This window comes from Ornithodoros turicata, chromosome 2, assembly GCF_037126465.1.
Source record: "Ornithodoros turicata isolate Travis chromosome 2, ASM3712646v1, whole genome shotgun sequence".
Taxonomy (NCBI): Eukaryota; Metazoa; Arthropoda; class Arachnida; order Ixodida; family Argasidae; genus Ornithodoros; species Ornithodoros turicata.
This window is the reverse complement of record NC_088202.1, coordinates 21,937,436-21,951,736: the sequence shown is the minus strand read 5'-3', so window position 1 is coordinate 21,951,736 and position 14,301 is coordinate 21,937,436. Positions and strand designations below refer to the sequence as shown.

General features: G+C 43.6%; 1 long non-coding RNA gene across 1 annotated transcript; it reads right to left on the bottom strand.

Moving 5' to 3' along the window:
• Positions 1-13,301: 13,301 nt before the first annotated feature.
• On the bottom strand, positions 13,302-13,638 carry LOC135383205 (uncharacterized). The gene is made up of 3 exons (XR_010419737.1): positions 13,556-13,638; positions 13,406-13,485; positions 13,302-13,336 (listed from the first exon to the last, which is right to left on the bottom strand). It is a non-coding gene; the product is annotated as an uncharacterized LOC135383205 (long non-coding RNA).
• Positions 13,639-14,301: the final 663 nt, after the last annotated feature.

The window sequence follows — 14,301 nt, the reverse complement described above, 5'->3', positions numbered from 1 at the left end:
GCAAGGGCCATTTATTTCCGTTGCAGACGTTTTGCTTTTGTACAGCTCGTATGAAAATGATAAGATAAAGGTGTAAGCAAAAATGCTGTCACGCGGCTATATGCTTCAGTCGGGTCTGTAATGCAAAGTATCCACTCGCGTTACTGTACTGGAGGAGGCAGTTTCCTTACCTGTTGCGACGTTGGCAGTAGCTTGTGCATGCACTAGATCGGTGTCCACAAGTCCAAATTATCGTTTTTGGCATCGTACGACAAGCAGCGATGTATCTGAGCTGTCGCGTTGTTGCGCGCCTGGACCGCAACGCTCCCCTCAACCGGTGAGAGCGTGCGCCTAAGCGTAGTATGTTCAGCGAAAAAAAAAATTTTCTCGCGCTTATCAAAAAGTACCTCTTCAGTTTTTTATATGTTTTGGCCGAGGGTTCCCTTTACCTAATGTATACCAAATGATTGTTGAATGGCGACCGCTTCCTTTTCAAAATAGGCCATAAACACGTCAAATTTTGCGAAAATTGTCCGTAATTTCGAAATTTGTAATTGTAATCGATTTGTAATTGTAATTGCGAAATTCGTAATTTACGAAAATTGTACTATGGCAGAAACTACTGCATTGACGGCTTTGAAAACCAACAGGCTTGTAGAATGGGTCTACGTGAACGGTCACAAGGTTTTCAAGAATTCCAGCTGTTATGCAAAGCATATTTAAAAAAAACGAAAAGTCGCAAGAAAAAGCACCGATCGCCAGGGCGTTTTAGGGCACTAACAGTTGAAATTTCCCAAAAATTCCTCTTTCAGCGCATTTTCCGAACCGAGTCGTCTGTTTCAGTACCATAATTATGCGTGTAACGAGCGAGCGATGCACCCGTCCGATTATTTCAAGCATAGTATGGTTTTGGTGCTTACCGGAAAATTTTTAACCCCGTGTAAAATGACAGGGGCTCAATATTTCCCAGTAAGACTTTGGGAAATGTCTACTAATGCCATAGGGTATCCACGATATTTTTTGGTCCAGAATTGCGGGGGGTCGAGCAGGACCTTTGGATCATTTGGCGTGGAATGACCCTGCACTGTCTCCCTGCACACACAGTAAATTCAAAAACACCCTTTCTGGGTAAGAAAAGGTGTTTTTAGGCAAATACACCTTTTCTAATTCCACAAAGATCGCCAAAGGCCGCAAAAAGGGTGCTAAAAAAGGTGTATGAGAAAATACACTCTTTATTACACCAAGTGCTGTATCAAAAGGGGTGTTTTTATGCGTTTACACCTGTCTTTACACCCTTCAAGTAACACTGGTGTCGAAAAAGGTGTTTTCATTCGTGAGAGAAAAAATACATTGGCTTGACAGCTCCGCTCATTAGGAAATCGTATTACAGACGATAGCTTGAGTTGAAAACACAATATTTGACAGGGAGGGATGTCAGGAAGCGCGCTGATGTCTTTGACTCGTTACAGGCGTACGTGTTAATTGCAAAGACACATTTTCGTCACCGTTACAGACAAGTTTTGCCGCACTAAGCTTAGCGAACGTACTCCAACGAACTGAATTCCAGTAAATGTTCATACTGGTACGCCAATTAAGGCTACCGAGGGTGCTCGGGCTCATTACTGGCATCGTCTGAAGATCGCAGCATCGTAACGCCGCTCATTTCACGAGCACGGACGGCGTTACGATGTTGCGATCTTCACCTCTTCCCTTACACATGTCCACCTGTTTTGCTTTCATTTTATTCGAATTGTTTTCTTTTTTGCTCACTCACAGTGTTGCTAGGACGACGAGGGTTGCCAGTGACGCGCTGCGCTCCAGTTTAGGTTCTGCTGTGGAACCACGGCTGGAACTGTGCCGTCGCTTGGGTGGTTGTTGCCATACAAGCAAAAACGTCGGACTGCATGGCTCGGCATGCTGCCGCGGGAGCTTACACCCTTTCGAAAGGGTGTAAGAGTGTTAAACACCCTCCTAAAAGGGTGTTTAAAGGGTGCAAAACAAGGCATTTTCAAGGAAAAGCACCCCTTCAAAGGGTGTTTTACACAGAATACACCATGTAGAAAGGCTGTTCCACACCATACGGTGTAAAAAGTGGTGTGAGTTATAGGACAAGCCATTTACACCCATAAGGGTGTTTTTCAGTTTACAGTGCATGTAGTATGACAAAGCTGGAAGGTACTAAGCAGTTTTCCGTGTCACATTGTTTGAATGCGTAGTTGGAGAAGAAGTGGCCGCTTTTGGTGTTTACGCGGTGGATTGTGCTGGATACTGGGTCGAACATCACGGATGAAGTTTTGCGTCTGCCACCGTGCACCTACTACGTTGTACAAAAGCATGGAATGGTGAGTACAGTGAGTCCGAATTTCTAAAGGATTGTTGGTACTGGTCCCGACAAAAGTTTACGGAGCACGTACGTGGTGAACCATCACCACTACCATTGAGCGATGTACCTTTCGTCAGTTCGACACCTTAGCGGTGGTCGGAAGCGGGCTCGTTGACCGAGCGGTGGTTGCGACACACAGCATTAGTTTTGGTATCGCTTCAATGTGCTCGCGAAGTTATTCGGATTGGTATCGGTACAAGCGCACTCGTACACCCCTCTGACCAACAGAACCAGCCGGCCCCTAGGGCTTCGCTTCAAAGGAAAACTACGTCGCTGTCCTGTTCGCTAAGATTTAGTCGGGACCTGTACATGACGTGTCGTTCAATGTTCAATTTCAAAACAATTCCCGTTGTTTACGTTGTTAATGTTCAATTTGTACGTTCTTTAATTGGACTGCGGCCTGTCAAATGTATAATATTAGCGTTGCGGTCCTTCGCTTGAAGCATTTCTCTGTAAGTACACCTCAACGTGTTGTTTGTGTCTATATGCTATTGAATGATGCACGCTACAAACTGCAATACAACGATATACTGTTGAGTTCGACACTATATCGTTGTATCGCTGTTTATAGCATGCATCGTCCAAGAGCATAACGCCAATTACACCGAAGAACACCGAATATCCAGTGTGTACGATTAATGTTGTAACGTCTGTGGTTGGATTCGTCAGTCTGATGGAATGGTCTGTCTCTGATACCGGGACGGTATCCTCATGATATCCAGAAACGGACACACGCAGTGATCGATGGCCAGACTTGCACACGTTCTAAAGAAAAATATTTGACTATCGTTACCGTTACAGATTACTAAGTAAGTATTATTAGTAGTACTAAGTATTATTACTAAGATAAGTAATGGAGTAACGTCTACAAAAGAAACGAGTTACTTTGCCAACCACTTTCGATATCGGAGAGAAAAGTACAAATAGGAGTGTCTGAACGCTGTCGTGCATAACCGCGAGCGCTGCAACCTGCAAGGCGCCGACAAATTGCATGAGGTAAAGCAGAAAGCTGACAGAAATTTAGCTTCAGGGAGGCACAGAAGGTGTTTGAACATTTTTTTCGTTACCTTTCTCTTCACCGCACTGAACATGCCAGATAGCTAGGCCACGGCGACAAGACATTGCAAATCGTCGACGTCGTTGTAATATCGACAGTATTCCACACAAGACTCACAGGAAGTCATGAATCATAAATACATAATAATAGAAGAGTCGCAATAGGTTATCGAGGTCGAGAGTGCTGTGCTCTCTGTGCATCTCGTACAAAGAGAACGCAAAAGACTCATCAGGTTCATGGTACAATCTATAGTCCAACCTACTGTATGCAGGTCGGCTTCCAGAAAGATAGTCCACATGAATGGGAAGAGGGGAGCGCACTCAAAAATACACTACACGTGCGGAACACTGTGGCAATTGACTTCGGGTAAGAAATGGTTGCAGAAAGAAATCCCAGATATAAGACGGCTGTCTTGGAATTTGCAGAACGCAGTTAGTTTTGTCGTCCCGGGCAATGGGGATCCTTTAGTCTCAAAGTAATCGATTGCTTGGCAATTGGTTACTGAAAATTGTAATTGAATTACTCGAAAAATACTTGGCCAGCAAAGTAATCAGTTACGTTTCAAATTACTCTAGTACTTACTTAGTAATTGATTAACGCAATTACCCATTACCCGTTACGTACACGTCTCCCTAAGCCCCAACAACATATCGCTGTTGTAAGGATATAAGGTGTACATCTGAAGCGGGGGGGGGGGGTGATATGTTTCATGATATCAAAGAAGAGGAACGAGGGAAAGGTCAGCCAGACAGGGTATCGGCTTGCTATTCCCAAGAAGATGTTCAATTTCATGTGATTTCACTGAAGCGGGATGTTCAATTACCCTGGGGATAACGAGTTTCGTCCGATATATGTCAGCTCGCAGGTCCAAGTAGAGAAAGGACGAGTCCTCTGGGACATCGAGAGACATCCGTTGTTCTGTGCCCTGCTTACCCCTGACAGGTTTTTTCTCTCAACGAAATTAAAGCGCTTGGTGTAACGTATTTAGTGAAACTAGCAGTTTCTGCACCATTAATGTGGATCGACAGTTAAGAATCAAGCTGAAGGACAACATGCAGTGACTGAACCGAAATCAGGATGGACGTAATTCATCATATTCTAAACATAAGCTTACAAGAAAAAGTGACGGCAGCTGTCAGAGCATAATCCCCCCTCACATTGTTTTTCTACCCAATAAACGCGGCTTTCCTGTTTCGTAAACGTCAAAGAACCATAATAGTAGGCCAATAGAAGACGTACGCGCATTTGTAACCAGGTTCTTAAGTCTGAATGAAGAGCTCTCAGGCCGTGTTCTCAATTATGTTGTACATGTTTCTATGTTACAGGTTAATTTTGTATGCCTGTGCAATAAATGTTTTATGCGTTTGATATATCCAAAATCAAAATCTTCCTTATGCGCTTGAAAATTAAGAATATATTATGCCTTCTTTAGTAGGAACATTAGCTGGGAAAAATGTCCATAAAACGTCCCTGCTTCGTCAGTTTAACTTTGCTGTGATGTCTTTCGGATGTCCCAGAGGACTCCTACTTTTTCTCTCTTTGACCTGCGTGGGTATAAACAGGGTGTACTTTTCATAAGAGATCATTAAAGGCTATAGACATCCCGTTTTCACTTCTATCATATCTGGGCCGGCGGAAGTTCTTGGCCATCTGTCGCCCAACCGTTGAATACCTAATTACATAAAAGTCGTTAATTCACTCTTTAATTATAAACGCTACGAAGTTGTCCCAATGACAACATCCCTGGGCAGCACGCCAATATTGGTCCAATATTGGTCCCATATGAGCTGCCAATACCGGACCAATATGGTGGGTGCAACCAGGCTCCATATTGGACCAATATGGCCTGCCAATATTGGCAAGCCCATTTTGCGCCAATATTGCCAATATTTCTGTGATCACACCAACGAGGGAGTCCGTGCAATAATAAAGCATAATCCGTTTTAATATTCACTACTGATATTACCTCTCTCTTCTTTTTGATTTTTCATTTCTGCAGATCTCATTCATCCACGTTGCATACAATTACAAAAAAAAAAAGAGAGAAGAGAAAAACCGTATGGCCCCAAGAACGAAGAACGGGTGCAACGCCCGTCAGAATTGCCAACGCCAAAGATCCCTCAGAAGCCCTCGTTGGGATCGCAATATACTATGCACGACAAATTTTCCAACCCGCTCCGAAAGTACAAAGGAGCGAAACACTTTCGTGACGGTGACGGACATACGCGAGAGCAACTCGCACTGCTTGCAGCAACTCGAAAGCACCTAACTTTACAGAAGAGCTATCCCTTCCTATGAAACATTGTGTTTCTTACTTGACCTGCGGCAATTCCGTTATCATTACAGCAACATGCGACATTTTAGCCGGTATGAAATCTTCGATCCCACTGTCTCGCGCATTCACATTAGTTGTAGGACACCTGATTTCGCTAAAACGACCCACTCGCTCTCAGTCGGCTCGACCGATTCTCGCATTGGCATCGCGAAGCAAGATGGCGGCTGCTTCCGGAACGTGGAATGTTGAGTTATCGAGTTCTAGTCAACGATACAATGGGATTGCAACGTATGTTGACTGCTTCGCACAATGTGTATCATCTGGATGTAATGAGGTACTGAATTGGGCATTCCATGCTCTTCAACGTCGAATCTTGCCGTGCTGCGTGGGCATTTGTGCAACGCGGGTACGTACCACTCTCTGTATTTTCAGTCAACATGGGGTGTACATGGGCAGTATGTGGCCCATATTGGCAGGATTTTTTCAATATTAGCTCAAACTGGGCAATATGGGGCCCATATTGCATTGTTTCAGCCAATATGGGGGAACCATTATGAGGGAAATCTTGGCGAAACGGCACCCATATTGGACCCGTATAGCCAATGACCAGCTAATATGGGCCCAATATTGTTTGCTGCATGGGTCGTAACTTTCAGTCACCTGATGTCGTAGCCGTTTTCAGAACAAGAATCTGTTTTGTAGATCGTCCGCAAAAAATCATCAAGGAACACCATTTCTTTCTTTATTTTGTTCATTGCGGATCTTCGGAGACGCGGCTTTCCTTCATCCCCAATGTGAGAGGGTAAAGGAGCGCAGTGCCACCTCACATGTCGAATGTGAGCTTTAGCTTGCGGAAACAAAACAGACACATGTATCAGGTGGCGTATCAAAACTGCCCTTTTCTTGGGTTGCATTTTCTGTTTTCTATTAATCTCTTTCCAGGACGCATGAGGCGACAGTGTGCTCTTTCACCGTCTCACATTAGGGATGAAGGAAAGAGGGTCTCCGAAGATGCTCAATCAACAAAATAAAGAAAAAAGGTATTCCGTAGTTGTACTAGATATAACACTACGTAAGAATGGGGCGCTCAGGCTACATGCGACACGCACACGCACGATAAGATATCTCAGAAAAAGATGGGAAATCATATACGGATAGTGTGAACAATAGGCTCCGAAGTTTGAGTAACATGCGCCATAAGGTAACGGTTAACTAATGTAAACAATGGGAGCTCATGTGTCGACAGGGTTTGATAGAAACCTGAATGCACATTTAATTGCATTTGAATGACATTTAATAACAAGCAATGGCATTTACTAACACGCAATCACACGCACTAACAACCGGTGACATTTACTAGCATTTGCCCATCGGCCTGACGTCACGATCAACCAGCCATCTAGGTTGGTTGTTGAGTTAGAGCGCCACTTAATTTGGTTGCCCTAGAGTTTCTGACCATGTGTTGTTGTGGTTTCGGTTTGAAATTCAAATTCTTTGAATGGTTGCCAAGCGCCCTCTAGTTTCGAGCTTTGACCTCTGTAGTTTCGGATGAAAATGGATGTCGCGTCACAGCATGTGCCGATCGGGAATATCAGCCCGCCACCTAGGTTGGTTGTCGTGCTAGAGGGTCACCTAGGTTGGTTGCCCTAAAGTTTCTGATCATGTGTAGTTTTGGTTTCGGTTTGAAATTCTAGGTTTTGAATGGTTGCCAGGCACCCTCTAGTTTCAAGCTTGAGCGTCTGTAGTTTCGGTTTTGGTTTGAAACATGGATTTGGCGTCACAGCATGATTTTTTTCCCATGCCACTTTACTTCCGTGTCTCAGTCAAAGTACACTTTTTTATTTTTTCAAGAAAAATGCATCGCGTTACGACTTGGAAATGCACAGAAAAGGTGGACATTTTTTTCACATACGCGTGGACTCTACTTTATCGAAACGCACAAAGCTCACGTAAAACATATTCACACTTCTGGTATTACTTCGTATTGTGGTAAGTTCGCGATCTTTTTGCTGCAGACATCGTCTACGCAAGGTATAATTTTGCAATTACTCACAGCTAATTATTCGTCTCAAGGAAAAGATGCATGCGAACAAAAATTTTCGAGACATTCAACAACTGTTCTTGATATACAACACTTATCGCCTTTTCTTGTTACGTTCCTCGTTCCATCATACGTGGCTGAGACATACTGTACATCACAAAAGTATTCGATTTTTCCCACGCATAACAGACTTTCAAAGAACAACGTTTCAAGTCAGATCACAAGGAAATATTGTGTACAGTACCTCAATTGATAAACTGTGCTCCAGAAAATATCATAGTATAACTTCCCTCTGCACTTTTGGCAAGCAGATCTACTCGGCTGCGAAAAAGTATCGCATTGCAACTCGCCTGCATAAGTGTTCTTTTCAATAGAGATCAATCGTAAGAAAGAAAAAAAAGTGCTACAATGGGTGTAGTACTCAAGAACAACAACTTTATTACCTACAATTACTTTATTACAACTTTTTCAATAACGACTTTATCATTACAAATTTATTATTACCACAGTACTCAAGCGGATATTACACCCGACGAGAGAAAACAGATTTTCATGAGGCAAATAATCCATCCACAAATTTGTACACTGGATGAACCTTTGAGCGTGCAACATTTTAGCCATTTGAGCATGAACGAGACAATGACAAGACAATTTCAAGACTGCAAATGGATGCCTTCAGTGTTATAAGCACTTTAGTATGCAGAGTAAAGGACATACGAATGAAAATCTTGCCCCAAATTGAGGGTGCTGAAGGTCTTTTTTTTTTTTTTTTTTTTTTTCACGTACGACTCTTGTAGCTGAAGTTCTGTGCCCATCAGTTGACACAGGATCAGTCTCGTGGCATCCTTTTCGTCACTGCCCCCGCATCTCAGAGGAACGTGCTGCCGCAACATTCAGAAAAGCCATGAGCTACTCAACAGACGAAAACAGAACTTTACGCACAACCTTATCCCAAATACATGTAGACAATCCGCGTGGAGCATGCGTGCGATTGTTCCCAACGTACCAATCATAGACTTTGTGATGGTAAAGAGAGGCATCGAATCGCTGAAGCTCTCGACGATGTTAGAATGGCTCCCTCAAGATGTCATTTTCTGCAGGTGCTTCCTTTGGTGCCGTTGTTAACTGGACCAATATGAGGCCAAGCCGCGCGGTGTGGTGCTTATGAATAAGCTTCATGGTATACACCATTCTAAGCACTCGAGCTGTAAAGGCTATAGTAAATTATGTAAATTGCTTTGTGCCCTTTCGCTGTAAGGAAAGAAGCAAAGTGGAGGTATTTAGTTCCGGTCTGGGGAGATCTCCTGAGACAGCCCTCGAGAAGCACTTATTAACACCCGAAGACCTAGATGAAGAAACAACGTAAAAAAGATGCAATCTGCCAAGTTAAGAAAAACGTTGAAAGCTACATACCTGTGACCGATGTGCCAAGCATCTGCTCCGCTGCTATACGTTGGCATATAAACAGGAAATGGCGTACCTCACAAGTTAAAAGAACAGTGGAACAAATTTGCATAATGGCGCAGGTTCTGCATCTGCTTCTTCCGCACAGATGAGCGACTGTGAGGGGAACCTGTATATCACGAGCACATTGTTTATAGAAAATACAGTCGACCCCCATTTATCCGGACGGTGCCGTTCCCGGCGAAATCGTCCGGATACCGGGGCATCCGGATAAATGAAACGACCGAATAGAAACGTTATACAGAGCAAGGTTTAGTTAAAACACAGAAATCTCGTGAATGACAGTTGTTTCATAGTAGTGTAGGCACTCAATTCCTGCAAACGTTTGGTAATTGCATAGACTTGAGCCACGTTGTTGCGCTGCAAGAATAATGTCAGTGCAGTCCTAATGCCGATCTCGCATGCTCAACTGTCGCAACGGGGGCTTCTTCCTCAACGGGGCCTTCTTTCTCACTGGCGTCGTCGGCACCCTCTTGGGTTATGGTCAACGTACCGTTATGGTCAACGTGACCGAACGCACACACATAGAAAAGGAAGTCATCGCGCACGGTTGTGTCCCCTTCGGGAGAATGGGACCGTCACTGAGGTGTGACGGGAATAACCCAAACACAGCGAAAATGGTGACGAAGTGGGGTCAGCGTCTCCTCTTATTCACGGTAGTCCGGATAACTGAAGCTGGATTACAAGAATTTTCGACTTTCGTTGCCTGGAATTCTTGTCCGAGTCCTGAAGCTGAAGTCCGGATAAACGAGAATAAGATACATGGAGGAAAATCCGTTCCCGTGCCTTTTGTCCGGATACCGCGGGATCCGGATAAATGAAGTCCGGATAAACGGGGGTCGACTGTACATGGTTTTGAGATTTATAGGAGCAGCCACACATACTTTCTTAGTTCGTAATGGCATCAGCAAAGTAGCAATGCAAGCAGGTTCGGGTTGTCAGGTGCATGCGATATACAAATAAACAGATTTTCCCTCAAAATAAAGAACTTACCTGTGAAAAATTATCCCTCTTTCTCTGTCCGCGTGAAGTGTACTCAAAGCTGCAACAAACTGGCATGACATGGCCTTGAATTTAGAGAAAATTAAGAAAATACGGGCAGCCCCGCTTGAACTAAAAGCAGACGACAGGATGCGATGGGCTCACTAATATGGCGGCCGGTGACCACGCTGTGGAGCACCCTATGCACGATCCAGCCTATACTATAGATATACTATAGAGATGGTATATTACGCATTCTTTTTCTTTTTTTATGATGCTGACTACGGGATTATGATATCGAATGCTCTTCTAACCTACAGGAAAATGTTCCTACCATGTGCAGGATATACATTGCAGCAGTACGGGGGATAGGCGGCTTATCTTGTTGATTTCTGCTTGAGGTACGCACAGCTGAAACGGTTTGCTTTCCAGTTAGTTCACCGTACAACAGTAAACACATCACAATATCGTTTGGGAGCACCTCTATTGTCATACCATACTGTGAAGTGTGTGCGCCTGGATGGCTTATTGGCTGGAACTGAGACAGCTGGGCTGACTGCCTCACTGGCTGAAGGAGAAGCTCATCCATTTCCCTCGTCTGCCACTGCGTCGTTGTATACTTGGCGGACGTGGTACTCTGTGTGACAATGTCGAAAGCGATATGAAGCGCATAAAGTGTGAAGGTCACCCAGCGGTTCTGAAATTTGGGTTGAATTGGTTTCCCGACCATGCTGAACGCATGTTTAAAGGGACCGAAAAGTGAATATAAACCTATCAAAACTTTATGTTCAGCGAAAAGCTTGAACCTTCAAAAGCTCAAATGTCAAAGAACTCCGCTGAAATCGCTGTAGTTTTTCTGTAATCGAATATTCCATAATCGCATGTCCAGGGACCTAGTAGTAAACCGAGCAGTCTGTCAACAATGGCATGACCCCGCGCCATCTGTCGAGGACGCATGTAAAACGCGCACTTCCGGGCGCTAATCCGGCGAAAACGAAAATGGCAGTGGGCATTTGTGACCGCTTTCTACGTCGAGAATGTCGAGCCTCTTGGAATAAGTGCGCTGGAATTCCCCATTCGAGAAGTGTCACTCACACAGAACTGTTGTTCGTGCGTTAGCGTGGTGGAAAGTGTGTTCTTCGCAGCAGAAGATTCCTCGTCCATAGATTAATCGGAGTCACATTCGTCCTCAGGAGTAGCTCACCGTGCTGTGAACATGGACTGCTTTGTGAAATTTCCATGTATCAGGGAGAAGCACTTATGTAAGCCGAAACAAGCGCTGTTTTTTCGTCGTGCAGGTGTTCATGTGTGAAATGCAAACCGACGGATACTACGGTGGATACTACGGTTTTTGCTGCCGAGAGGTAGAGAATGCGTGTGAAAAGCAGACAGACGATTGCATCAGAACTAACGAATATTTCGAAATACTGTGCCTTGACACCGAAGTACTGCCAGTGTCTTTTACATACATCCGAGAAACCGAAGAGCATGGCAACGTACACGGCAGCACCATGTGGTCTTTACGCGCTACTTGAACGGCAAACTGGACGGAAAACCCTTATTTCTGCAGGAAATTCAGTTTTACCACCCGTTGGCGATTCACAAGGATTTGGGGTGCTCCGTGAAAATACAATAGAAAATACTCCACTGGATCTCGATCTGCGTCATGCATGCTATTAGGGATGCTTTCCCATCAGTGCGCTGACCTGTAGAAATGTTGTCAGCACATTTTCATTTCTTGTTTGCTGCAAGTTTTTCTCATTGCTTTTTCTTTGCTGTCACAGCATATTATAATTACTAGTTTGTACCTGGAGGGTTAAGTAACCTGTGGGCATAGATGTATTTGTAGGTTATGCTCATGTCTCACTTGTATATGTGAGGAGTAAGTAAGACAATTTTCATCAGTGTCATTCAGCTGAATTGTGTTCATAACCTTTTAGTATACTTCTTAGTGACCACGTTTCCAAATGTCAACTAATAATTGAACCAAGATTGGGATTTAACACTTAATTAACTCTGCTTTGCTAAATGGAGTACTTGTAACTGATTCATTATCACGTCGCTAACTAACATTTGTAAAGAAGGACTTGAGGGCTGACTTCAACTATTATTAACCCTTGACCTGGGTTCAAAGTTAGCAATGCACCATTGCATAGTACTCCAAAATGGCTAAATAATTTATTGCATAAGTTCTCTGTTACTGTAATTGAGGTGTACTTTTGTAAAGTACTTTTGACAGCCCTGCAAATTGAATCTGGCTTCAGCGTACACTACAAATGCATCGTAACATTTAATTGAAATATAATATAAGAGCAGAAGCAACGTTTTGTCCCAATTCAAACTATATCTTTCTTTTTTATTGTCCAAGGATTTAGGATATAGAGTAGGACTTCCTGCCCTGTGATGTTTTGACGTACATGAACGTACAGTTGTAAAACCTACAACAAAATAAACAAGAGACATATAAGCAGTTTCGTCTTTCCCTTTTGAATTTAACAAGCTAGTTATATTTTACCATTTGTTCACTTTTGTATTCTCTATTGGTGAAAAGATTACAGGAAAAATGATGCTGCAGATCAAACAATGACCTGTCATCTTGATGAAGATCAGAACATTTCTTCAGGCATGCTAAGTGAGACAAAAGAAATGTACAATGAAGGTTGTACAAAAACAGCAAATCTCCGTCGACTAAAACTTTATATATGTGGATGTTACCACATCGTGTAGTTTCCACCCAAAAGTAGGACTAGGCAAGGTTGTTTGGAAGGTTGTTGGGATGTTGATGTGCTATACCGTTAGAGCACATCAATATAGATGAGGGGCAAACACAGTAGACAGCATAATGGCTGCAAACTCAAGTGAAGATTTATTCAACAGAATAAGAAACAGAAAGCATGAGCAGAGAAAGGCAGTGCCCATGCAGTGTATGGTGAACCATATTCATTTCTGAGAAGGTAGGATCGGAAGAGCAATAAAGAGAAATGACAGCTGCGTCCGAGATAGGGGAACTCTGCAAATTTTGGGACCAATATGATGTGGTAACCTTGCATGGCTCACTGCAGCTCTGACACACATTGAACAATTCCAGTAGTTGCGGCTTCAAAGACAATGAACGCTTGCTGTTGCACTGGGTATTCAAGTGTAGAGGATGCATCTCTAGAAAATTAATTAGTGTTCCTTAGTCATAAAGTCATAACTCCATCTCAATAGGAACTATTCTCGTACCCTTCAAACATGCTAGTAGTTCTCATCGGTTTCTTCTCCTCTTGTTGACGTCATACTAATGTTCTGCACCTGTCCAAAGACTAAAAAAAAATGTCACAAAGTCTGCAACACCTCACAAATCTAGTGCTTCCATCTGTGGACTTTGCATACCTGCTTTCAGTTATTTCTGTCATGTCAACTTGAGTGCCTGGATCACACATACGAAGCAGTCTTGCGCCACTTCAACACTGGAAGGCCCCTAAAATTAAATTTGTTGATGTTGACAAAGTTGAGTACGGGACAAGAAGGATAACATAAGTTGAATGGAATACGTCGTCGCTATATTATAACTTATACGTGTGTGACGCCTGTACATACCTAAGACGTTGTGTTGAACTCGTCACCTCGGTGAAGCAAAATCACTGGGTACTGAGCATCAGTGTGCTTCGGACGTCCTCGCAATTCGCCTTCTACGGCATCTTCGTAGTCATCGGCAGCAAAATGAGCTTAGCACATACCACACGACTGCTACATCTAGTAACCGAGTGCTTTGAACCACATTCGTTTTCACGCACCCTCCTGTTGAATCTTGTGGTAGAAACGCCTGCCGCCGATGGTGAACGAACATGTTTTTTGCATCACCGAACACCAAAACCACACCACTCATATGTAGGACTCTCGAATAGTTGACACAACAACCACGAACATGTCATTCACTTCTCTTCGCGCGACCAACACGACCGCCCACGACGTAAACAATAAACGCGATAACAGAGACGACCTTGCAGATGGCGCGGCGGATCGTAGTTCGTAGCGGCGAAGTAGCTGAATGCTTTATTAACGTAAAAGCTATGGAAGTGAGCGTCATTTTTAAAGTAGTGTTTAGCTGTAAGATAATGTGCGCCAGCTTCGTTCTC